Here is a 26,697-nt window from a genome sequence, read left to right as displayed (position 1 = left end):
GTTCTCAAGGTGGAGCGAGACTCCCTAGTCCTTAAGAACAGGCTGTGCACAGTGACGTCTCCAGAAAGGTGGGCAGAGACAGGGAAAAGGAACTAACTTTCCAGCGGACAAACCTGACAGACTCCCCCTCAGCCAGATGACCGAGGTCAGCTTCCGTCCACCGTGGTAAGTCACGTTGACAGTACGTTCCTTATACGATGTAATGACAAAGGCACTAACCTGTGTCCTCTTCCTCCTGAAACTCACAACCTCGGTCTAACTGTGAGAAAATAATCAGGCAAATTTCCACAGAGGGGCGTTCTACAAAATATGTGACCAGCACTCCTCAAAACCTTCAAGGTCACCCAAAATAAGGAAGTCGGTAAACTGTTAAGCTGAGAGATGCCACAGGAAGGATGACAACTGAATTCAGCATTGTTTCCTGGGTGGATCCTGGAACAGAAAAAGGGCATTTGGGAAAACCTAATGGGAATCCAAATAACGTGCAGATTTTATCTAATAATAATATATTAATATTGATTTATTAAATATAACAAATACACCATACCAATGTTAGATGTTAATAATTGGTGAAAATGAGCGTCAAGGTATATGGGAAGTCTTTGTACTATCCTCTCAATTTTTCTGTAAATGTAAAATTACTTTAAAAAATAAAGCCTACTTAAAAATGTATGTAGACAAAGATAAGTTCATGGATAAGAGGATGCTATTTGAAGGGGGAGGGTTTAGCTCAGTGGTAGAGTGTGTGCTTAGCATGCACAAGGTCCTGGGTTCAACCCCCAGCCCCTCCATTAAAAAGAAAGAAAGAAATAAACAAACCTAACTACCTCCCCCCTCTAAAAATAAAAAGATGCTACTTCAAGTGGTGATTTAGCATTTTTATCACCTTTCAAATTAAAACAAAAAAATCACAGTATGTTTACTAGTTCTATTAGAAAATCCCAAAAGACTAAAATATTCCATATAAATTATAGATTCCTCATAATTTATACATTTATTTTTAACTACTGGTGGCAAAGGAGAATCTTTGCCTCGTTTAGATAAAGTATACCTGAGTTGGGAAGCTCGTTTTTTACCAACTTAAGGCTCAAAGGTATTTTGTTCCTGCTGGTCTCCTTAAACCTCCTGTCAAGCTGAAATATATCACTTTTTTTCATTTTTGATCTTAGCATTTGTAAGGGATAAATAATTGATTAGCAGAGGAATTCTGGGAATATATTCAGCTTATGCTCAGCACTAAACTGTTTTTAAATGTCCTCAGGCATCAACCCAAAATGTACATCAAAAAGATGTCAGTTGGAATTGGGAAGAGAAGTGACATTACGGATTAGAATTATGAAACGTGAAATGCAACAAGAGGAATACCAGTTGTCAGTTTCACTGCTAGTTAAACAGTCCGTGTACCTTGCTATTTAAAACAAAAATTCCTTAAATGTCTCTCTGGTAAGACTCTTTGAGGGCAGAATCTTCTCTTGTAATTTCAGCAAAATCTGATTGACAGCAGAAACTTCAAAACGAATTGAAGAAAAGGTATGATCTTTTTAATTTTAATTTTATTATAACAATGAGATCTAATGTCTTAACAAAATTTTAAGCGTACAATGCAAGATTGTTAACTTTAGGGATAACGTCGTACAGCAAAGCTCTAGAATTTATCCATCTTGCAAACTGACACTTAGGCTCATTATTTAAGAACTCCTCAGGGGGGAGGGTATAACTCAAATGGTAGAGCACATACTTAGCATGCATGCATGAGGTCCTAGGTTCAATCCCAAGTACCTCTATTAAAAAAAAAAACAAACTAATAAATAAATAGACCTAATGACCTCCCACACAAAAAATATAAAACAATTTCTAAAAAATTTTAAAATAGAACTCCCCACTTACCCCTTCCCACAGCCTCTGGCTGAATATATTCCATTATATTTATATACACAATTTTCTTTATACATTCATTGATGAACATTTAGGTTGTTTCCTCATCTTGGCTTTTGTGACTAACGCTGCAGTGCGAATTCTGAATTCCTGGGCTGGTCAATTACTGGAGTGCTGGTATCTTTTCAAGATCCTGATTTCACAAAAATAAATTCAAAATGGCTTAAAGACTTAAATAAGACAGGACACCATAAATGTCCTAAAAGAGAATACAGGCTAAACATTCTCTGACATAAATCATAGCAATGTTTTCCTAGGTCAGTCTATCAAGGCAATAGAAATAAAAGAAAAAATAAACAAATGAGACCTAATTAAACTTACAAGCCTTTACACAGCAAGGGAAACTGTAAACAAAATGAGAAGACAAGATACAGACTGGGAGAAAATATTTGTAAACAATGTGACTGACAAGGGCTTAACTTCCAGGATAAACAGCTCATACAACTCAATGACAAAAACACAAACAACACAATCACAAAGGTTTAGGCAGAAGACCTAAACAGACATTTCTCCAGTGAAGACATCCAGATGGCCAACAGGCACATGAAAAGATCCTGATTTCAATTCTTTTGGATAAATACCCAGAAGCAGAATTGCTGGGTCAGATGGCAGTTCTATTTTTAATTTTTTGCGTGGCATCTCCACACTGTTTTCCACAGTGAGTGAACTATTTTGTATTCCCACCAACAGTGTACGAGCGTTCCCTTTCTCCACATCCTCACCAACACTTACCTTTCTTTTGATAATGGCCATCCTAACGGGTGTAAGGTAATATCTCATCTTGGTTTTGATTTGCATTTTCCTGATGAATAGTGATGCTGAGCATCTTTTAATACACTTTTTGCCATTTGTACGTCTTCTTTGGAAAGATGTCTCCTCAAGTCTTCAGCTCATGTTTTAAAGGCTTTGTGACAGTGGTCTTGGCAATGATTTCTTGGCTATGACACCAAAAGCACAGGCAACAGAGCAAACCCAGACAAGTGGGATCACATCAAACTAAAACCCTTCACAGCAAAGGAAACAGTCAACACAATGACAAGTCAGCCTATAGGATGGGGGAAATACTTGCAAACCACATAGCAGATGAGGGATAAATTTCCAAAATATGTAAAGAGTTCCTACAACTCAACAGCAAAAACAACCAACCCCCCCAAAAAACTAATAACCTAATTAGAAAAGGGTAATTTTCAACACTTGAGTTTCTGTACATTTATGAAAGAGTAATCTCTGAAAATTTTTCATTCATAAAATTATTACTTATCTGTTGCTAAAGGCCCCAGGCTCAACGTCACAGGTATGTTGAACCTCCATTCACAAGTGCTCATGAAATAACTCAGTACCATTTATTCTCCCTACCCACCCTCACTCTCCAAGCGCTTTCTGGGCTTCGTCAGGGTTGGGTTATGTCTTTCTGCCTGTCTTTCTTCTGAGGGATCTCACCCTGGCCTTTGCGACGATGCCCATTTTGAGCAAGTCACTCCACCGGGTCCTGCTGTCCTGCAGGTGGCCACATTGAGTCCTGAGAGGGCCAGATGGGTAGAACCTAGAAGGCAGGCCTCCCACGCACTTTGTGATTCGGTCTGTCAACTGGCCTTCAGAGCCACACAGCTCTCAGACAGAGTTTTACCAGCCAGAGCCTTTTGGGACCCTGTATCTTCCCCTGTGGGGCCTAACGCCGCAGTCAGCAGTTACCAGGGCATGTGCTCAGCCACCCTCACTCTTCACCCTCACCTGGCCCATCCTCCCCAGGCGTCCACGCGCCCCACCCTTTGTCTCCCCCCGCCCCAACACCAGGGCCTCTGTTCATACCAATTCGTGCCAGTAGGGCGCCCGGAGGAATTCTGATGGCCGTCCCCTGTACTCTGAGTTCCAGTTTGAGCTTAGCCAGGACCCCTGACGCACTCCTAGAGCAAAGTCTTACCTCCTAATTTTGCTTCCAGGAAGGGAGACTGTAGGAGCTCCCATCACTGACCTGCGCTCACCGGTCTCTCAGCAGGCACTTCGCCCGCCACACGCAGGATTTCACTGAAGGCACAGGGGGCCTGGCAAGAGGGGAGTCCCCCTCACAAGGCCGTCACAGTGTCTGCTCAGCTTCTTAATCTTTCTGCAGCTTTGTCAGGAGTCAGGAGACGCACGGGGCGGAGAGTGGGCTGGCAGCCGGACACTCCTCCCCGAGCTCACCTCTGGTATAGAGCTCAGCCCCGCAAGTCTGGTCTGGCAGCCAGTTCCCCTGATGCCTTTATGCAGAGTATTCCTACGCGTTGGGCAGCTTTTCTAAATGTTCTCAGTCTACCATTTTCAAAGATACCCAATTCAATCCTTAGTAAAACCTTATTCTTTCAGGGGGAGGGTATAGCTTACGTGGTAGAGCACATGCTTAGCATGCATGAGGTCCTGGGTTCAATCCCCAGTATCTTCTCTAAAACTATATCAACTTAGTTACCCCCCGCCACTGCCAAAATAAAATAATACAATAATACATAAAATATAAAAATGTATTCTTTTCAGATAACCTAATAGTAAAAAACAAAAAACCTTTTAAAAAAACACCATTTTCATTGGTGAAGATGCTGTTAAAAGCACTTTTGAAATAACTAGGAAGCGAGGCAGGTGGCCAGATGAGAGCAAGGAGAAGATCCGGCTAATTCGCCGTGTAGTTAGCCTGAACGATAGGGATTAAGGACAAACATTCCCCAAATGGGGCGGAACAGACATTCTCCTTTTTCAAGGGCAATCGCATTTTCAGCATTTATACATTATGCCTTCCCTGAAGCAAAGTTCTCTTTATGCAAAGTGTAAAGTAACCAGGTGTTTCACCAAGCAGGACGGCACCTGTCTCTCACTCCCTCCCTGGCCCAGGGTTGTGCACACCGCATGGTGCACCGGGGGTGTAGGCAACACCAGGTGGAATGTGCAAGCGAGATGGGTAACCTCATCAGAAAGATAATGGCCAAGTCAGGGATCAGCGCTAAAGGCATCCGTCAAACCTGGCCAGGGCAAGTCCTTCAGAGTGGACAGGAGCTGAGGACCCGAGATGGCCTTGGCGTGGGCAGGCCGAGGTGCCCGGGGGAGGCCAGCAGACCTGGGAGGGGCCATGGCAGCCACGAGGATCCAGTGAGACACTGTAACTGGGGCAGTCTGCTTTAATTTCCTCGTTGTCCAGAGCCAGCCTCGCTCTCACTGGGACCAGCCCAGAGGAATGCAAAGGAAGAGCATTGCACACTGGTTTCTGTGGGCAGAGAGGGAAGTGGAAGTTTATACCTCTCCTGACAGAGGCAATTGCAGCCTCCCGAGGCCACGCCCGGGAGGTGATTCCCCAGAGCTGATCCTGTTTCTCTCCCGGGTTGACAACCAGCCCAGGACAGGGATAATGGTCGCTGATCATATCTGCCACTGTGCTGACCTGAAACTGAAAGAGGGATTAAATGCTCAGGCAGAAAAGCATAAGGGAAAAATCAAGACAGGCTTGGAGGCTTCTGTCTGCCCCTGATAACCACAGCTGAGTCTGGGCTGTCGTGCATCTGAGAAGCTCACGCCCCTTCTCTCCCGGAACCTGGGAGGAAGTGGGGGGGAGAGAGACCTCCCCACTCTCCCTGGTGCCCCTGCCTCATCGGCCTCCACCTGAGGCAGTCTGCTGGTCCTGTCCTGAAGTGGGCCTTGTCTAGAGCAGAGACTCCTTTCAAAGCATCCTTCTCAGGGGGCTCAGTGGTAGAGTGCATGCCCAACAGGCTCAAGGTCCTGGGTTCAATCTCCAGTACCTCCATTAAAATGAATAATCATGATGGAAATGCTAGCTATCTTGATTGTGGTGGTGGTTTCATGGGTGTCTACATCTACCAAAATTCATCAAAATGTGTATCTGAAATATGTGTAGTTTACTGTACAGAAATCATATCACAATAAAGGTGTTAAATAAATAAAGGAAGAAAAAACTGATTAAATAAAACCCACCTCAAAAAATAACATACAGCATCCTTACCAACTGGTTGACAAGGCTGACCATCAATGTCAGAAAACGCTAGGGGATTCCTTTAATTTTCCTTTTACTCTCTCTCTCTCTCTTTTTTTTTTTTTTTAGTGAAGATTTATTTATTTTTTGGTGTGTTTTAAAATTGTATTATTTAACTATTTTATTTTGGCAAGGGGTGGGGTAGGTACTATGTTTATTTACTTTTAGAGGAGGGACTGGGGATTGAACCCAGGACCTCGTGCATGCTAATCACACACTCTACCACTGAGCTATATTCTCCCCCTTGAGTTCCATTCTGAGCACTCTAATTGACCAAAAGTTGCACTTAAAATTGAACTGGAATTTCTGTGGATTTCAAATGGTTAAGTCTTTGTTTTGGCTTCTCGAACTTTACAGAATGGGTCGAGCTCTTCCATGCTAGGAGGGTTCTGCAAGAATTTCAAGACGGCGATCTTCTCTAACCTGTCTTCTCCAACCTTCTGTCTTTCCCATCACCCATCTCTGTATCACACAAGTCATTTCCAGCCCAAATACTATGAGTTTCTTTATTCCTCATGTGGCATTGTAGAATTTAAAAAATTATACATAAAAAATTATGCATATTTTTTGCCAAAGAAAAACAGAGTAGTAAGCTTGCTTTGAGTTAAGTAAAATGACTTAGTCACTTTCGTGAAAGGTTTGTTTGTTTTTGCTGTTAGAACTTTATTACGCTGTCACGTGGCACAGATGATACTGTCACAGCCTGAAGTTACAGACGGTTACCTTCCCAAGACTTCATGTATCTCGATTATTTGTTTCACTTGCATAAACAAGATAGTCAGATACTCATGTGATTTTTTTTTGCAGCTGCAAAAGTAAACTTCAAAAATGAAGAAAACTTTAAAAAAAAGTGGAATGTATCTCCTAAAGTGGAAAAAAAACTTTAAGTCCGTTTTATTATAGGGCATTTCTCCAGAAACCATCAAATTTACTTCTTGAAATGAAAATAAATGGGTTCAGCTGAAAGACAACTGAAATCCCCAGCTGTATAAAATCTCTAGTCACTGGAAATCGCTTAATGGTAGGAATGAATGCAGCTCTCTTCTTCAGAGTTATGAAAATGGAGCTGTGACAGCCTCTATATTTATGAACGAATTTGTGCTCTGACATGAAGATCAACACACGAGATGGCAGGAGATATTTTAGGACTTTCCCAAATTCTTATAATGTATGGGCAAGAAAGAAAAATACTGGATCTGAGTCAGAAGACTTCATTTGTGTCCCAGATTTACCTCTTGCTAGTTTTTGATCGCTCTGAGCAGCAGTTTCCTCACAACATCATTCTCTTCTTCATCTCATCAATAACTAGTATTTATTGAGCATTTACTGTATGCCAATCACCGTGCTAAGAGCCATGGAATCTACACATCTTCCTCATGAATCTCATATTCTTGTTAACCTACGTTACAGATAAGTGATAAGCTCAGAGAGGTTAACTAGCTTGCCCCAGGTCACACAGCCCAAAGTGAGGGAGTGGGAATTCCCGTGCAAACAGCCTGAGCCTCCCCTACCCCAACTCAGGTGTATTTGGGGGATAATTTTTTTAAGTGCTTCCTTGCTCGTATTTCCTTCATTCAATTTTACAGATGTCCCTCCAAGACACTTATCAAAAATAGTTCTTTTATAGAATATGAAAACTAATGTATGTATGTATATGCATGACTGGGACATTGTGCTGTACACCAGAAATCGACACATTGTAAGTGATGGTACTTCAATGAAAAAAAGTTATTTGTTATTTTCTAAACATCTTAAGTGGCTCTTAACTTGCATATGCTAAATTCCACATTTTCTAACCTGGCATTTCAATGCCTTTTACAATAAGCCCCAACTCATCTCTCTAGGTGTTCTCATGGATAGCTACCTACCCCCTGCCCTTTGAACCGAGTTATTCTTTTTCTACTGTTCTATTTCCTCTGACTGAAGGGCCTTTCTCAAGGGCCACCCTTCTGTGGAGCTAGATTATTTTTGTCTGGAGGGATCCCTCCCTACCCCACCTGGGCAGGGACTGTGTAATTCATATTGTTTCCTTAAATACAGTATCACGTACAGTTAGTTGTGTCTCCTTTAATACCCTAGAAGATGGCAGACGACAGTGTGTGCCTCCTTCTCTACCCACAGGAATGGGACTGCCGGCTTTTTCAGGAAGTGGGATCAGGAGGGATTTGTGGTCCTGGTCAGGGTGGAATTGCTCGCAAGGCTGCTTTAAGCTCTGGTGAGTTGCCTTGGAAGCTAGACTATCACTAGCTTCTCTCAGTGTCACCTCTACTTTGTTTTGCCACCAGAGGAAAACTGTTTAGCCTTAAGCCATGAGAACCCCAAAGCTGGTCCCTGGTCCTTGATCTATGCGGCATTTCAAGTTCACCTGAGGGGAGGGGTTGGGGGAAGAAAACTGAGCTCTTCTTCAGTTCCAGGTCAGTCCTTCACTAGAATCTGTTTCAGTCTGTCTTGAAACCAGAATTGGACCCTGTGGTTTTAGGTCGAATGGTTTATGTCACACAAAGTTAACAATGGCACCTGGCTGTCAAAAGTACATTTGCATTTCTGTTTTTTGCAGTGCCCTTCATAAAGCTAATCAAGTTACACTGCTGTGAAGTAGCCAATTCGGTGTCCCTTCATCTCTTTACAATAAGGGTTCAAAGTCCTTTAGTAAGTGAAACTGAGATAGGAAAAAAAAATTCCTTGACATGTGGCCTCACCCAGACAACTAGACAACACTGCCTCCTAGTGCCTAATATAGGTATTGCACCACACTCGTGGACAGGAAGCCGTGGTGGGTTGGAGAGGGAGGTTTTAGAGTAGGTTTGAATGCATACTTAACTAGCCAGCAGAAACCATATGAATGGAAAAGTTTAATCTTAAGATGGACAATGGATCCCAGACAAGGAACTTTTGACTGTTCACAACCAAGTTTCAAACCAGGTCTAACAAATTCACATCCCTTCCTGAGCCTGGCAGGTAGACACGAGGTCACAGGTGGGAAAGGCATGCCCCTTTACAAAGGCATTCACTTTTCTCAATATTGAAAGTGTCCTGGGAGCGCCCCCAAACACTTCAGAGGGCCACACCAGTTTGTACTTAAAGGATTCTACACGGGGGAGAAGAGATTTTCTTTCTCTTGCAGTTTCTTTTTTATTCTAAGAGGTTCCCAGAGCCAGTGAGCTGAGCTACAGAGTTTGCAAACACAGGTTCCTCACTTTCCCAGTCCTCACGTCCTGCAGACACACGGTGCGGCAGGCGATACCGTGCTTTTATGACCAGAGCCAGCTTCTGGACGTGCGACTTGTGCAAACAGGGCTCCACACTTGAGATGGTCCCGAGCCTGGCTCAGCATGCCGACACTATCTTGAAGTTCTTAATACTTCCCGACTCACAGCCCCACGTTTCTACTTTGCCGAGGGCCCTGCAGACGATGCAGCTCGTCCTGCATTTAGTGGAACTTGCTACCTTTCTCTCTTCTCTCCCCATTTCCTGCTCATACTCAACGCTCGTGGCACCCTGCTAAGCCCTCAGCCTTGCCCGGAAAAGGAGAAGAGTCCGGGTGATGGTGGTCTGCACCCATCTTGTGCTTCCCACGGCCGGCATCTGAGACTAGGAGTGTGTGTCTTCTTTTGAAATGCACCTGCCATGGTCACCCCACAGCCTGGGCCGTGAAGCCCAAGCACCATCACGGTTTGCTTTATCATCTTTTATTGGGTCCTGTGTAGCTACCGTGTTTATTCTTGCTCCCCAGCTGTTTCCTCAAATAGTCAGTAACCCTGCTGGCAAACCCAGGCACCAGGTGAAAAAGAACCTGGGCTGAAGGCTTGTCGGCTCAGGCAACCACGCTGACGTATCTCCTTTTGATCACAAATTTCCTCATACAACTTGTCATATCCTCTGTCCCTGCCTGCATCTGGCAGGTTCCTGCTCTCCTGTATGACTGTCTGCTTACCTCCCTCCCTTCCAATCATCTTATCTGCCTCCTACCTGTCCACCTGTAAGATCACACACTGAACACCACCTGTGCACCAGACACTATTAATAAGTTACACACACGTACCCTTTCCTCTTCAAGGTCAGTAGTTTATTTCTTCATTTAAAAAATTTTTTTTTAGCAGGGAGGTAATTAGGTTATTTACTTATTTACCTAATGGAGGTACTAAGGATGGAACCCAGGACCTCGTGCATGCTATAGCTCTACCCCTGAGCCATACCTTCCCCTCATTTCTTCATTTTTCCACTTGAGAAAACTGAAGCTTCCAGAGAGTTTAGGTAACTAGATGGAGTTGGAAACTGACCTCAGGTTCTTCTGAACCCAAAGCCCGTACTTCTTCCTCGACACCAGCAGTTTTCAAAGTGTGGTCCCCAGACCAGCACCTGGGAACTGGTGAGAAAGGCAAATTCTAGGTCCCACACCCCAGCCACTCCCTGAGACCTATGGAATCTGAAACTGAGGGCGGGCCCAGCAATCTGTGTTTGAACAAACCTGCAGGCGGATACTGGTGGAGGCTCAAGTTTGAGAACCACTGTTCTGCGCCATGTTGTTTCCCATTCCTGTCCGCCTTCTCTACCTCCTGGAACTGGCAACCAAGATTTTGGACCTAGATGGTTCCTAAGTGGCATCTTGCCCTGAATCTTCAACGATGCTCCATCAGAAGACATTCACTGCGGAGGGCAGACGGCATCCTGGGTCTGACTCCCTGCCTTTTCGTCTTTTCTCTACCCAGGTATCCATGCCTTGTCAAGCAGCGTATCCCAAACCCAAATCATCTTTCCCCTCCCCCTCACTTCTTCACTTTGCTTAATTACTTCACTTTTTTCCCACAGGCCCCGACTGAAAGCCGATGTTCTCTTTAACTTTTGTTGCTTTTGCTACTCAATCTGTATTGTCTTAAAAAAAAAAAAAAAACAACTCTTTCATTCATCCCTCCTCTTCTAGCCCTGCCACCATGGTTTTCCCAGATTCTTATTACTTCCAGCCTTTAACTCTTCCCCTCTGTCTCTACTTCAATCTGTCTTAAGAACGCCTGTAAGAGTCATTCCAAAGAGAGGTTCCTGAGCCTGCCCTGCAGACACAAGAAGGTTCAGTCCTTCTGTCTTCCCCACCTCCACAGCACTTTTGGTGTCTTTTCTGGCACCTTCCTTAAATTGTAATAATTTGTGCGCTTGTCTGATGTGGTGGCATGGTAAGAAAATGAGGCTGGCTTCCAGAAGCCATTCAGTACAATCAGCTTTCGTTTTTCTTGGGAGGCACATCAACTGGCTGATTAGACACCTGCCATTGGAGGAGAGTTTAACGGGCATCACCATTTTTGCAGACCAATAACGAACACCTCCAATGACCCAGAAAAAACTCCTGGTAACCCAGAAACCACTTCTCAGTGATGGCAGTGAGAAAAGCCCTACAGCTGAAAGCAGAAAGCTTGTTAACTGACCATAGAATCACCTTTGGAAAAGTTGCCTTAGGGCCGGTGTAAGAAGGAGACAGATCCCCAGGACTAGGGCCGTAATGACACAATTACCACCACCCTCTCATTTAGCCTGATTCATTAAGCGCTTGGTTTCCATGAACTAAATCCAGTCCTTTTGTTGCTGGTTGAGGTAATAAATAGTGAATGACACCTCTCTCCAGCCACCCATTTGATTAGCTGAAAATGACCTCAGACTAGTTTTACACACGAGCATGACTCACACTGATGTCACCAAATCCCGCTAGACGGCTGTTGATTCCCCATGGCATTCAGCTCCTTCCCAAAAGCTTCAACAGAGGAGATTATTAAAAGCCTTTTGTTCTAACTTTTTTTTTTTTTGGACATTGGACAATAAGCTTTAGCCTTGAGTTCATTGTCTCTGTTGACACAGTTAGGTCTTTAATTTTCAGCATCTTGCATTGCAAACCACTTGTTGAGAATGAGCCACCCTGACGTTTCCAGTTTTTAGTGAAAGCCATTTTCTCATAAGACTAAACTGGAATAGAAAATCTAAACCCAAGAACCAATTTACTCTGGTTAGAGAACACCAGTCAGTGTTCTGGTTCATGAATTATTAATAATAACACCTGACATTCGGATCAGTCTTCTCCGTTCGTCAAGGCACTGTCACGTGCATTACCTCATGTGACCTTCCAGCAATCCCTGCAGGGGGACGGGGAGGCATTGTCAGCTCCCTGTTGACAGCAAGGATGAGTGAGTTGATCAGGGTCAATTAAGTAGCAGAAGGTCAAGGCAGTAGCAGAAGGAGGACTGAGTCTGGGTCTGCTTAAGGAGGAGAGTGATGCTAGGAGCTCTTCCTAATGATCGGTAAGCAGTATCTTCAAACACTTTTTTCGAGTGGACTAGTGATCATGGGATATAGAGGAAACAGGGGAGTGGAAGGGGAGGAAGGAGGTGAAAAGGGAAGGAGAGAAAGGAAGAGGGAGAAAAATTTCTATGAATGGACATCAAATCTTCAGTGCTTTCAAATTCATAGCCTCTTCTTTTTACAGAGAACTTCTGGATTTTGGGAGGGTGTAAAGAAGAACTAGAATTTACATGGTGGAGATGTTTTAAAACTTCAGAACTGTGACATCAAAGAGACAAAAATGTGCAAATGAGAAAAGAATATCTCTGTTCAACAGTCAGAGTGAAACTGACCTTAATGGAAAAATATTCCTCTGCTCTCTAAGATCCCTCCCATGGACTTTACAACAGCCCAGCTGCAACCACCTCTCCTCTACTCGGATTAACCTGCTGTCAGGTGCAGCGAACAGCCTTCCACCCACATTTCAGCTGCAGGCTTATTTCTGACTTAATCCACTTTGGCCCATTACCCAGTTGAAGAGACCGATCATGTATTTGACTCATGTAAAAATTCTCTGTAAGGTTGATTTGGAAATTTAACAAACTCGACAATTTGGTACTGGTGTTGACAGGGAAATGTTTAAAAATAATTTGTGCTGAGGATGTGACTTTTTAGGGTTTCCTCAAGCAGCCTGGCTGGCTGGCTAGTAATAGTCAATTAATTCTTCATTGTTGACTAAGCATTTATTCTGGTTTTTTTTTTAACACTGTGATAGGCACCAGTTATAAAAGGCTGCATTTGACAAGCGCATCACTGATTTCTAAAGCATGTTCATAATCACTTTCCCACGTAACCTCCTAACCTCTGAGACACACGAACAGTGTGTGTTACTCCCTCCTTTCAGCATGTGAAGAAAGAAGCACCCACAGAAGGAGAGACTTGGCGAAAGCCTCCATTTGGCAGATAATGACCAAGAGACGCCAGATACGACGATTTCTATTGACTTCCACCGCCTGGATACTTCGCTGTACTTATTTTTGTTTTTGTTTTGGTAGTCACAGAATCTTTATACATAAGGGGCATAGGAGGAAACTGTAGACTTGTTTCAAAGTGAAGATTAGATACATTGTAACAGAACTTTAGCCCAATTTGTAGACAAATTTGCAGGGTAAATAGGACATACTAGAGAAATGAGTAAGAACGTTATCAGCATGGTTACTCAGGATTGGAAATTGTGGGAGTATATATTTGAGTTCATTGGTTTTTTTGGTTTGTTTTGGGGTTTTTTGTGGGGAGGTAATTAGGTATATTCATCCATTTGTTTAATGGAGGTGTGGGGGCTTGAACCCAGGACCTCGTGTATGCTAGGCATGCTCTCTACCACCGAGCTCTACCCACCCCGCTAAGCTCATTGTTTTTTATTTACACTTTCTTATTTGGATGTAATATATGTTCAGTACATAGAGTTTAATGAATTTTTACAATGTGTACAGTGGAAAAATTACCACCCCAAACAAGATATAGATTGTTTCCAACACCTAAGAGTGTTCCCCTAGGTTCCCTCCCAGGCTCTACCCGACCCTCCCCCACCCAGAGCGAGGAGCTGCTCATAATTCCATAACATTAGCTCTGCCCCTTCTTCATCTTCATGTAAATGGAACCAGACCGTTCATACGTTTTGCGATCAGCTTCTTTTGCTCAACCCAACGCTATGAAATTTAACCGTGTTGTGTGAGGTAGTGCACGTTAGGTAGGACTCAGCTTGGATGTAAACATACTTGGGCACAGAGTCGCTGGGTCACAAAGTAGTTGACTTTAATCAGTACTGTTACGTTAAACAGTTGTGCAGAGTGGCTGTTCCAACTCCAGCAACGCATGAGATTTCTAGGTGTGGCATGGCCTCGCTGACGCTGGGTGCTGTGCCCTGAGGCTTGATCTGACTCAGCTGCGGTCCCTTCGGCCAGCCTGGGGTGATGTTGTGTTCCTTCATCAGAAGACACACAATTTCTGGTTTTCCTGATGATAGGTTATCTGTGCTGTTTATACCTCAGGGTCAGTTTCACTGAACAGGAAATCCTTGGCTCACAAGAATTTCCCCCATTTTCTTCTGGGATGAAGTGTCACTGCCAGAATTTTGATCATAATCCAATTTTACTTCTATTTTTTCTTTCATGCTAGCAGCCATTGATACACAAATCCCAAGATCCATTCATTTATTAGAGGTTGCCAAATGATGATATTCTGATTTTATCTTTCATTTTAATTTGTAAGCTGAAATGATTTTATAAGAAAATCTCCCCTCCTCTGCTCTTAAGGAACCCATTGGTAAAGTTCATACACGAAAGTGAGGATAAGTGTCTATTTTTATTTACTTACTTTACAAATAATGTTTTGGTTTCCTGTCATTCTCAGAAGGTAATTTGTTTTTTTAATATTATGTGAACTCCTGGATTGAAGCATATTTGATGGGCTTTAATTCATTGTAATTCTTATCTTCATTGAAACTCAAATTGTCCCCCCTTTGGCCTTGGGGGCCTCTAGGTTGGCTCTTAAGTCCTTTTGCCCTCACCCTAAAGTCTTTGACAGCTTTTTCACTTTCTAGTATGAGAAGATATTTGAGGCTTGTCTTGTACATTTCCTGCCCCAGACCTGAAGCAGGCATTTCTCCAAGGTGCTCTGATTTATTTGAACAGGAAACTGTTTTTTAAGACTATGGTCTGAGAATGAGGTGTGCTTTTTGAGGTTCTTCATGGTTTCTGGACTTTTACTTTGGAAAGAGCTAGCAATTATATATTTAAAGATAAAACACTTCATGAGTTCATACTGATATTTCCAAATCAAATGCAGGACTGTAGGGTTTTTCCTTGACCTTTTCTATACTGCAGCTGTACTGTATTTCTGCCACAGCAGAATTTGGGCTCTCAAGGAAATAATGGAATTGGACTGTCTCATACGTACTCACGGAACTAACATACCTCATAACAACACACAACACTCTCCAAGAAACAATGTTTACTGTACCACCAACTGTGATTCATAAAACAGTGAAGAAAAAAATTTAACATACATGATCCCAATAACCCCTCCATATTTCTCCTTTTTAACTCACATTTACTCTTAGTTCTTCAACTAACTATATATTTATATATATAGTTATAACATATATATATATAACTATATATATATATATATATATAGTTATATATATATGCTCGCTATTTACCCCTATGTTTGCCTCTCTCTAGGCACTTTGGTGTTTGACAACCGTTCTCCAGTAATTCCTTGGGAGAGGCCTGTGAGAACATATTCCTGATCATAGTTTGTGCCGTATACACTTGAAGGTTCGTTTTGCTAAATGAGAAATGCTTGGCTCAGACTTGCAGCAACATGGATGGACCTGGAGATGATCAGACTAAGTCAAGCAGGTCAGATAGAGAAAGACAAAGTGGCTAAAACATGATGACATTGATCAGATTTCAGTTTCCCCTGACAACGGCATAGAATTTGGGAGATGATTTTGGAAGAAAGCCAAGGTGAGAGGATGAAGATACAAATGAGGGCTGTAGCATTATGAATGGAGGGGATGTTCGCAGGGATGCCATAGGGGGAAAACTGACAGAAATTGAGAGCCTAGGGGCCAGGGAAGAGTCAGGAGATGCTGAGGAAAATTCCCAAACTTGGGAACAAGGTATAGAAGAAGGCTGCACCGCTCATCGATGACACACAAGGGCAAAAACCTGCCCAAGGGTCATCACAGGATGTACTCTGTTCAACTCGTTGTTTACTAGTGGCTGGAGTTCCTAGATGTAGAGAAGTTACCTGTTAACTTACAGATTTTTGTCTGGTAGAGATGCCAATATTTTCTGTCCAGCAGGAAGAAGACCCCAAAGATTATGTTCGATTGCCCTCTAGGGTATTGGCTAGTTTTTAATTCAATCCATCAATCATCCTAATATTTCTTCATTATCTCGTTCTCATTTGGTCATCACACTAGTCTTAACATCTTACTATTTCTCCCATTAATGAGTGAGTTGAATAGCATATTTGACAAGTGTTCCTTTTATATTTACACAGTAATCATGATTTTTCTCATTTTGAAAATTATACTCTGCTAGAGACCGCGCACGACTTTGGGTATCTGGCTTTGGTAACAAGTGGAGAATGATGATGGCCCACAGAGAGAAGGCTTAGTTTGTTGGCAAGGGTAACAGCTTATCTCTTTGTATGAGCTTGAACTTGAGGTGCCCTTGGGACATCCAGAGGCAAGTATCTACTGAACTTCTTTCCTGGAGAGAAAAAAGAACTTAGGGAGCGAGTCTGCAACCATTTTGGAAACATGGGGGCTCTAAATAAGTAACTGAGCATGATAAGTGAAGGTGTTAGGGTGCCCTCTGTACACACACACACACACACACACACACACACATACTCTCTCTCACAGAGGCAGGACAAAGCTACTGCTAATTGCTGATTTTCTTTTCCATCAGAAAAATGGAGTGCTCCTCAAACATCTTACACTGAGATGAAGAGTCTTTCAAGTAATTTTAAAATCAAATTAAATAGCAGAATAATTACTCTAATCCGTGGCTATTTTGAGAGTTGCACTTGACAAATTAATACAACACTCTTGGTGCAACCGTGTAACAATCAGAACAAAGAGAAGGAGGCCAGCCTTTGCTTGTCATCAAAAATAATCTTCAGCTATTACTTGTATTCACAGCAGGGGGAACTATTTAAAAAGTTACCCAAAACTTGGAGATAGGATCAAAAGGTGGGTGACGTGTCCTCTCAAAGCCACAAAGGGGTGAAAGCTCATCGAGGGTTTCTCCAGGAGGATGTAGTTGGGCTCACTTTCCACTAGTGATTACAGCTGGGGATAAGGCGCTATAATAAACGTTCGGCACTTTGCAGGAACGTGCACTTACCTTTCTTCTTCAGTTATAAGGTATCTTTTTTTTTTTTTTCACTCACTCAATTTTCTAAACACTTAATTTAAAGCAGCAATTGATGGTGCACCTTCAATTAAGGCAACATTCTACTATTTTAGCTGAAATTTACTTATATCTTTGTGAGTATTCATAGTAACTAATCAAATCTTCCAATTTTCCATTTATCCTTCTAAGACATTGACCGACAGTAGAGTGATATTGATGGCTGACAGCAATCAATCAATCAATTATAAAGCACAATTACAAGAACAAGCCTTGTCAGTCCCTTTTAATTTTCTTCACCAATGGTGCGACTGTTTTTATGGCAAGATACAGTGAAGCAAAAGACATGCGATATTTTGATCTTCATGGAGCATATTTAAGTTTTATATTTTGAATAACACAGCAGTGGCTAAAAATATAAAAAATATATAAACATATATTAAATATATGTAATGCCTCTGAGTACGTACCTTTGTTCTAGAGGTCATGGTGTCATAAAGCAAAGGGGGAAATGGTCCCTTGATGGTTCCACATTTTGACTTGAAAGCTGATTCGGGCTTCTCACTTCTTTTCCTCTTAAGAGCCAGACAAAGGGGTGAGAGTTTAAAATCATTAGAATTTCCACTTGAAGGTGAGCTGAGAAAATACAGTAAAAGGAGTGGAAAATTAACCTAGCTCACCTTGAGAAAAGATGGTTATCATAATTGGTCAGTTAAAATGCGTGGTCCCCCCCATTCCGTGTGGATAATGGAAGGTAAGCTGTGGACTGTAGACTGTCCAAGCACATTCCTGGTCGAAGGGGATGTTGGCGCCAAGACCTCCTCTCCCTGCTCACTATTTACAGGCAGCCATGAAGCCAGGAATTAAGGGAAGGTTTCTCCCAGAAAAAGAGGACTAGACAGTTCTTGAACATCTTTGTCCACATTTTCTCCAGGTCGTCTTTGCTCCATCTGAGTGGGATGATGCTGACATGCTGAATTTCTGCAGGCGGCTTCATGCCGGGGACTTGCAGAGTGGGAGACACTGAAGGACACTAGTTATTAGGAATCCAAAGAGGGAGGAGTTGGTTCTGATAAACGCACCGCCTTTATTTAGGAAGCGAGGAGAAAGAGTGTAACTGGAGATTACGGTCCAGTCCTCTTAATTTTAATCCTGAAAATGTTCAGAAAGCCGATTGCAAAAATCTCAAGTCTTGGTTTTGAAAAGGATCAAATTAGACCAATCCTAATTTTCTTCTACAATAGTGATTTATTACTGGAAGAACTTAGAAAGGGTGTGAATTTTGGCATTTAAGTTCTGAATAATCCAAGTACTAGAAGGTTGTGAAGTATTTGGAACTTACTAATATTAGGTTGATTTACACCACACATGAAAAATGACTACCTAGGGGCTAGCATGAGTGAGGACACACCTCGTGTCTGCAATCCCTTGAAGCAATTCTGAAGTTCAAAAGAGGTCTGAAAACAGAAGGATTTTTGTGAAGTATGTGGCAAACTTTTTGGCTGTAAAACTTGAACCACTGTAACACTATTTTTCGTCTTTATCCTGCTTATTGTGAGAAGGCCTATGTTTCACTGCAGAAACACTAATGTAACTGATTACAGCATGCTGCTCTGGATCCCGCTGACGTGATGCGATGGTCTATACGTGCTCTGATTCCAAGTCCAAAAATTCTGAATCCTGTCTGAGATGCAGCTGGAACTCAAGGGTACAGATTCTGTAATCCTTATTGTAGAAAAGTATTAAACATTTTCTCTTAGCTTTTTTTTTTAAAAAATAAAAGATTACAAAGGAGCAAATGAAATTTATGAATTTCCAGAGGTAACTCATATTGGTTTCCTTTTTATTTCATAGAATTAAAAGATTTGGGGGCAAGGATCACCTGGTTTAACCTCTTCATTTCACAGACAAGGTAGTTCAGATATAGGGAGGCCATGTGTTTTGCTGAATGTCCCATCTCCTGAAACCAAGAGTATTCCAAATGGTTTTCTTGGTGACTTGGTATTGTAAGTTGCTGCCTATAAATGGCCCTGTCCAACTGCAGAATTGAACACCTGTAGCCTTTCAGTTTGGTCCTGCCTAACCACTGAGTTAATGAGAAAACAAAACAAAACAAAACAAAAAATGATTAGGTTTCCCTTTACCCTCAGTGGGTGGAGTAAGGACTTTGTTTAGTGGCCATCATGCCTGGAATCTGGAACCTGGGACCCAGGACCCAACTGGGTCACTACAGTTAGGGCTTGGGTTTCGGCATCTGCTTGGGGCACCTGCTGGGTTACAAGCCTGAGGCTGGGCGCATGGGGCCTTCACAACCTGCAGAGTGCTTGTCACCTCCCTGAAGCACTGATCTCTGAACTGGGTATATGTAAGAAAACACATGAGGTTGCAGGGGAAACAAAGAATTCTGATTGTATCTACTTTTTATATAACAGACACAAAACAAAACTTTGCTAATACCTAGGAGCCTGGTGGACACAGGTCAGTGCCTTAGCTGGTCATGTGTCTCTGATGGAAAATGAAAAAGAGTGGATGCTCCAAGGGGCTGACACAGTCCCTCCACACTCCCTCGCTCTCTGCCCACCGTGAAGTTGGTAGTTTACATGCAGTTTGTGTGCATGGGGTTAAGTGGCTTTATGCATATATTGTATTATCTTTTTTTAAAAAAACATTTTCTTGTGGGGAGAGGTAATTAGGCTTATTTTTCAGTGGAAGTACTGAGGATTGAACCCAGGACCTCGTGCATGTTAAGCACACACTCTACCACTGAGCTGTATCTCCCCCTACCCCATTGTATGATCTTAAATTGTGTGATCTTCACAAAAGCTTTGTAAAGAGATGGGGAATGACCCTGAACATATTTATGCCACACACATGTCCCTTGGTTACTTCCCCATAGAGTAGCCCAAAGAATCTGTGAGTTTAAGGTTGAGCTTTCCAGTTCCTGGCTTTGGTGAAGTAGCTTTCTCAGGGGTGTGGTATCAGGCTTTGAGTAACTGTATCCCAGTGTTAAATCAAGGCTTTGTGAAATTGAAGGTGGGTATAGTTCAGTGGTGGAGTGTGTGCTTAACAGGTGCAAGGTCCTGTGTTCATTCAATCCCCAGTACCTCCACTTAAAAAAAAAAAATCTTGTGATATAATACGGCACAATCCATCATAAAATAAAGTGTGTTCTGTTCCATTAATAGACAAACTAAAATGAGAATTATTTAAAATATTGTTTATTTTATTCTTCTACATTTTATTTTTGTGTATGTTTTAGAATAATATTAATGTGGTAGCACATAGACATAACAAGACGTGTGTGTGTGTGTGTATGACCCCAGCTTGCCTTGGTGCGATGATGTATGACCCTGAGTCTCCACAGTTGGATCGAACACTTTAGTCATTAATGTCAAAAAAACCTGGAAAAATGCAAAGATATTTCTGGAGAGAGATAATAGTTCAACAGGCTTATGTTCCCTAAGGGCATTTGCATTGTGAAGTGTGGGATCGGAGGGACACATTTGAATTCTGACTCTGCTGCTTACCAGCCTTATGCTCTTGGGCAGCTTCTTAACCTCTCTGGGACATGGCTCCCTCGTCTATAAAGTGATGACAGAGCCATCTTCACAGGTTCAGAAAGTTTAGTTTCAAACAAGGTAGACTTGATGAAAAACCTGAGTTTCTACTGCATCCTTAACAGTCTTACTCCTCTCCATGGATTCCACTCCCGAGAAAGATCTTTCCCTCCCTTTTCCCACACACGTGCAACCCTCCCTCCTAGAGAGGCAATAAACTGTGCGAGAGAGTGTGGCCGGTTTTTGTTTGCCGTCGCGCCCCAGGAGCGGAGCACAGGTGTGCTGGAAGAACAGATGAGGGAGCTGTGAAATGTCTGCTGATCATTTGACTTTTCCAACTCTGCCAAGACAGGATTTCAATATTCCAGAGTCACAGATGAGGAACCTGAAGCTAGAGGTTAGGTAACTTGTCCAAGACTGCCGGGCTTGCTGCCTGAGCCATTTACGACCAGTGTAGGTAACCGTACAAATCCATGGAAAGGTTTCTGGAATATTTTGTAATCTTTTGTGTTTCTCCCCTTATATTCCAGTGCCTTCTATCCCAAAGACAAAATAGCAAAGCCAAATACAAGAGGTTGCTGTGTGGTTTTTTTGTTTGTTTTTGGGTTTTTTTTTCAGCCTAGTGATTGATCTCAATGGCTCAACCGATCTAGCTTGAGAACTTGCATAATTTTTCTCTTTTGTCAACTGTAGGTAATCCCCATGAGGGTTATAAATATAACCACATCACTTTGAGGCCAGCCACTGCTAGAGGCTGAGTGGAAATGCTTCTGATCATTTGCCTGCCTGTCGTTACTTGGGGGGAAATTCTGTGTAAGAATCCAGAGAAGATCTAGAAGGCAGTATCAGGCTCTACCGTTTTGGTGAGATCCTTGCAGTTTCCTGTTCAGTATTGTGTACTTCCAGATGCCCACCCCAGAGCTTACACATCTGCCACCAAGGCAGGGATGGCAGACAGAGGCGCTGCTGCCATGGACTGAACGCTTATCAAGTTTCAGGCACAATTTCTGTCAGCTGGTCTAACTTACACACCATGGCTACATCCTCAGCCTTGTTTCCCCCGTTTTACAGAGGAATATCTCAGTCAGAATGGGAAACTGGTCTAGGGTCACTCAGATTATAAGTGACAGACTCAGAATTTGAACCCCTGTTCACTTGGCTCCACCTTTTTTTTTTTCTTAAGATACTGAATATAGTTCCCTATGCTATATACAGAAGAAACTTTTTGTTTATCCATTTTATATGTAGTAGTTAATATTTGCAAATCTTGAACTCCCATTTTATCCATCCCCACCCCCACCCCACCCTGGTAACCATAAGTTTGTTCTCTATGTCTGTGAGGCTGTTTCTGTTTTGTAAATAAGTTCATTTGTGTCTTTTTTTTTTAATAAAAATTCCACACAAGTGGTATCATATGGTATTTTTCTTTCTCTTTCTGGCTTACTTCACTTACAGTGACATTCTCCAGTCCATCCATGTTGCTGCAAATGGCTTTATTTTATTCTTTTTTATAGCTGAGTAGTATTCCACAATACAAATATACCACAACTTCTTTATCCAGGCATCTGTCGACGGACATTTATGTTGTTTTAAGATCTCCACCTTTAGTCATGGCTCCCCCCGCCTCCTGTGAAGATAGTGCCCAGAACTGTCGCGCTGACTGACAACACTTTCTCCTTTACAGAAGGATAACAATGACGGCCACTGGACTCGAGTGTCCTGCCTAAGGAGTGCCTCGTTTTGCTGCCTTGAATCCTGGCTTCTGAAGCTGCATCCCTCTCTACAGAATGAGCATGGTGACAACAGCAGCAGTCCCCCAGCGCGATGGCAGGGAGTAAACACAATTACCCGTGATTAGTAAGCGTTTAAAAAAGTTACCTGTTTTTCTTATTAGTCAGCTTCCGACTTAAACATGGATGGAGTTGCAAAAGTTTCTTGTACATTCGGTTGTTTGAATTAGAACATATTGCCACATAAAGAATATTAGACATTCTATTTAATTACCCATGAAGACTCTTACTGTGTCGCTGGCAGAGTATGGACTTAGATTTGCAGGAGGCGCTGTAGGATGGGGGGGGGGGGCAGGGCACCGTCTGCTCTACCCCAGGGATGCTCTCCTTGGGGGATGAAGTCCAAGAGCCCTCAAGCTGCCTTAAGCCCCTTTTCTATGGGAGGTTTTCTGCTTCAGTGTTACCCTCTTCCTGCGGTAGTAATTAAATATTCAGTGCCCCTGGCAGTTGTCCAAGCCTTAAAAAATAAACAGTCCTCTTCTCCCCTCCAGCCTTGTCCTCTGTGTCCTGCATCCAATCTCCCGTTCCCTCAGTAGCTGGCTCAGGAAAGCAGCTGCTAATTTATGATGCTATGTGAAAGTCCTAAACTCCTTAACCTTCCCAGAGTTGTTTGCATTTTTTAAAGAAATGGAATCTAGAGTTTCAGGCAGTGACACAGAGAGCAATCGTGGAATCTGTAGCCCTGGGGCACTATCAGCGCCCATCTTACAGCGCTGTTTAGAGAATGAAGTGCTCTTCAGACCTGGCTAGTTGCTCCCCTATCTGCTTTCTCACCTAGCGCCTTTACCACTGAAGGGTATTTGAGGCAGACCAGCTTTACCTGGAAGTTCCACCTGGGGTCTTCTCTCTTAATCCATCTTGTTTTCCTCCTCACCTCTTTCCTTCTTCCATTTGTAAAATCAGTTTTTCTGAGAGCCCCTGGATTAAAAAAAAAATAGTTGTCAGATAGACAGACTCTGGTAGAAACTGGGACCTCTGATGGGGTATGTGTTTGTTCAGTGCCAAAGTCAGGAATTGTCAATGTGTTTGCAGAACAGAAGAAGTGTCTGCAGACCGGGGGCAGAGTGTGCAGGGTTATGGACAACTGATGACTAAGGTACTCGCGTTGTCCAAGCCCAAATCAGGACACACAATCTGACAAGCACAAATAAATTTATGGAGACAATGGAACCGAATAACTGGATCTGGGATGCAAGCCAAAGATATGACAGCTGAAGGAGCTGGGCAGATAACTGGAGAGAGGAGCCTTGCGGTGCAGCGGGAAGAGTTTTGACATTTCTATATCCCTGCGTCATAGACGCAGACAAAGATGAATAACCCAGTGACCTACCCTGCCCCTTCCAAACATAACAGAGAATTAGTTACGTCCTTTTTATGGTACTGGAGCAGTGAAGGGTGCCTGCCCTCCCTGCTTAGCTCCAGACCAGCATTTCCAACTGCTCCTTGAGCATCTTTCCCTGTATGTCCTAGAACTGCCTCAAAGGGAAACTGCTGGTCCTTTTTTCATCTCAGTTCATGGCTTTACGATGCATGGAGCCATCCAAGCTAAATACAGCAGTTATTTTGTCTTTCTCTTCCTCACTTAAAAAAAAAATCCACTGGTCCTTGGACCTTTTATTTCTATATTTCTACCACTGCAATGTCTTTTCTATTCCTATTGCCATCATGATCCTGTATTTGAACTACCTCATTGGTTCCCTAGTTAATTTCCTTGCATTCAATTTCATTTTCCCTTGTCCCTCCAGCCAGCCAGCCAGCCAGCCAGCCAGACACACACACACACACACACACACACACACACACACACACACACAATTTCCTCCTGAAAAATCTTTGGATATTTATTGCCCAGAATAAACTCCAAATGTCATAGACTAGTGCTGAAGGTTTTCCCCAACTGGATTTCAAATTCTTCTTTCTAACTTCGTCTCCACCAACACAGCCTGCGTCAGCTCACACTGGTCTAGTCATTTCCTGAAATAAGCCTCTGTGCCTTTGCAAGTGCGGTTCTTCTTTTCCCACTTTCCGTTCTTTTATTTTTAAATGTTCCTCCCTCTGTGGAGCTTGTCCTCGTTCTCCTGATCAGAATTAGTTATTCTCTCCTCGGCAGCCCCTACAATGTCCCCACTCTGTCCTTTCATGTTGAGAGACTGTCATGTATATATACACATATCGCCTCCTCTACCCGCCTCACAGGTGTTCATCTTTAGACCCCAGGCTCTCAGCCCCACGCCAGCATCTAGAAAGTACTTACTACTAAATGAATAAAGTCAGAGCTAAAATCCGAACCCAGGCAGTTTGGCTTCAAAGCCTGCACCTTTTACCAATATAAGCTATTTAGCTCCAAATCAAAAATCTTTAGTACCATGACAATGAAGTGTCCTTGGTCACCAAGGAGAGATGGTAAGAGGGTATGAGCGATTCAGTATAGCTCATCTCCCTTAATGGAAAAAAGTCTCAAATCTCAAGTAATAGTGAGGACAGGTCTGTGTCAGCTACCCTCCTCCCGACCCCTGCCTTTTTTTTAAATCCCTTAGGTATAATCCAGATAGCCAGACAGAGCTGCATGATTGTGGCCACACAAATCTAAGGTTAAGAGAATTACTAATCAGGGGAAGCAGCCACTGAGAATCAGTGATGGTACTGAACACTTTCCACATTTCGCTGCTTGGTATTTTTATAAGCTAACTTTAAAACTCAGAAAAATCCTTCCTTACAGATAAGGAAACTGAAGCTTAGAGGGTTGTTTTGAGTGTGTGTGTGTGTGTGTGTGTGTATGTGTGTGTAAGTACTGGAGATTGAACCCAGGACCTCATGCATGCTAAACACATGCTCTACCACTGAGCTACAGCCACCCACCCTAGGGATATTAAATAACTCATGAAGAAGCATATTTAAGTTTCTGAGACAGAATTTGGACACAGTGTCAAAGACTTCAAAATTTAGGCTCTTTCCATACTCTAATAAACAAGTAACATTAATTTCATACTTTTTTTGGTTGGTATACACTAATACAATGAAAATAAATGCTGGAGAGACTGTGGAGAAAAGGAAACCCTCCTACACTGCTGGTGGGAATGTAGTTTGGTGCAGCCACTGTAGAAAACACTATGGAGCTTCCTTCAAAAACTAAAAACAGACTTACCATAGGATCCAGCAATCCCACTCCTGGGCATATATCCAGAGAAAACTCTAATTCAAAAAGATACATGCACCCCAATGTTCATAGAAGCACTATTTACAATAGCCAAGACCTGGAAACAACCTAAATGTCCATTGATAGATGACTGGATAAAGAAGTTGTGGTACCTATATATAGTGGAATACTACTCAGCCATTAAAAGGAATAAAATAATGCCATTTGCAGCAACATAGATGGACCTGGAGATCATCATTCTATGTGAGGTAAGCCAGAAAGAAAAAGAAAAATACTGTGTGATATCACTTATACATGGAACCTGAAAAAGAATACAAATGAACTTATTTACAAAACAGAAACACATTCACAGACATAGGAAAAAAAAACTTCTGGTTACCAGCAGGGGGAGGGGGGGAAGTTTGGTGGGGGTGGAGGGATAAACTGGGAATTTGGAATTTGTAGATACTAACTACTGCATATAAAACAGATAAATAACAAGTTTCTACTCTATGGCACAGGGAACTATATTCAGTACCTTGTAATAACCTATAATGAAAAATAATACGAAAAGGAATATATATGTACAACCGAATCACCATGCTGTACACCGGAAATTACCACAACACTGTAAACCGACTAGACTCTAATAAAAAAAAACTAATACAACTAAAAATATCTGGATTAAGAATACAGTATAAATTTTATCTTCACTGATAGCTATTTGTTATCAGTTATAATTATTGGGAACGCAGTGACCAAATGTTTTTCTGCAAACTACTCTTGCTTAGAGTTCGTCTTGAACCCTGGTAAGTAAGCAAACACAAGAAGACACAGAAACACCGTAATTGTGTACCCAGTTTTCAGATACACACTGTTGCAAACAGAGTTTCAGCTGGATGAAAAGACTCAAACTTGGCAGCCATGGCTCCTTACTCCCTACCCTCCTACCTGTCGCTGTTCAGGTGGAAATTCTTTTAGTTTCCCTGCACATGCTGTTACAGTTACATGAGTTCCCGCTGTGATGCTTCGAAAAAGTGCTCCAGAATCAACATCAGTAAGTTGCCCTTGGGAAGGC

The 26,697-nt window shown here is 42.5% G+C and overlaps 2 long non-coding RNA genes across 2 annotated transcripts; one reads left to right on the top strand and one right to left on the bottom strand.

Moving 5' to 3' along the window:
* The first annotated feature begins 6 nt into the window (after positions 1-6).
* On the top strand, positions 7-23,000 carry LOC116664775. The gene is made up of 3 exons (XR_004321204.1): positions 7-165; positions 1,485-1,530; positions 22,378-23,000. It is a non-coding gene; the product is annotated as an uncharacterized LOC116664775 (long non-coding RNA).
* LOC116664776 lies at positions 15,510-26,697 on the bottom strand. Its single transcript, XR_004321205.1, has 4 exons — positions 26,571-26,697; positions 23,304-23,401; positions 17,607-17,711; positions 15,510-16,491 (listed from the first exon to the last, which is right to left on the bottom strand). It is a non-coding gene; the product is annotated as an uncharacterized LOC116664776 (long non-coding RNA).

This window comes from Camelus ferus, chromosome 7 (assembly GCF_009834535.1).
Source record: "Camelus ferus isolate YT-003-E chromosome 7, BCGSAC_Cfer_1.0, whole genome shotgun sequence".
In the NCBI taxonomy this organism is placed as follows: domain Eukaryota; kingdom Metazoa; phylum Chordata; class Mammalia; order Artiodactyla; family Camelidae; genus Camelus; species Camelus ferus.
Note: the sequence above shows the minus strand (reverse complement) of the source record. Positions and strands in the feature narration are given on the sequence as shown.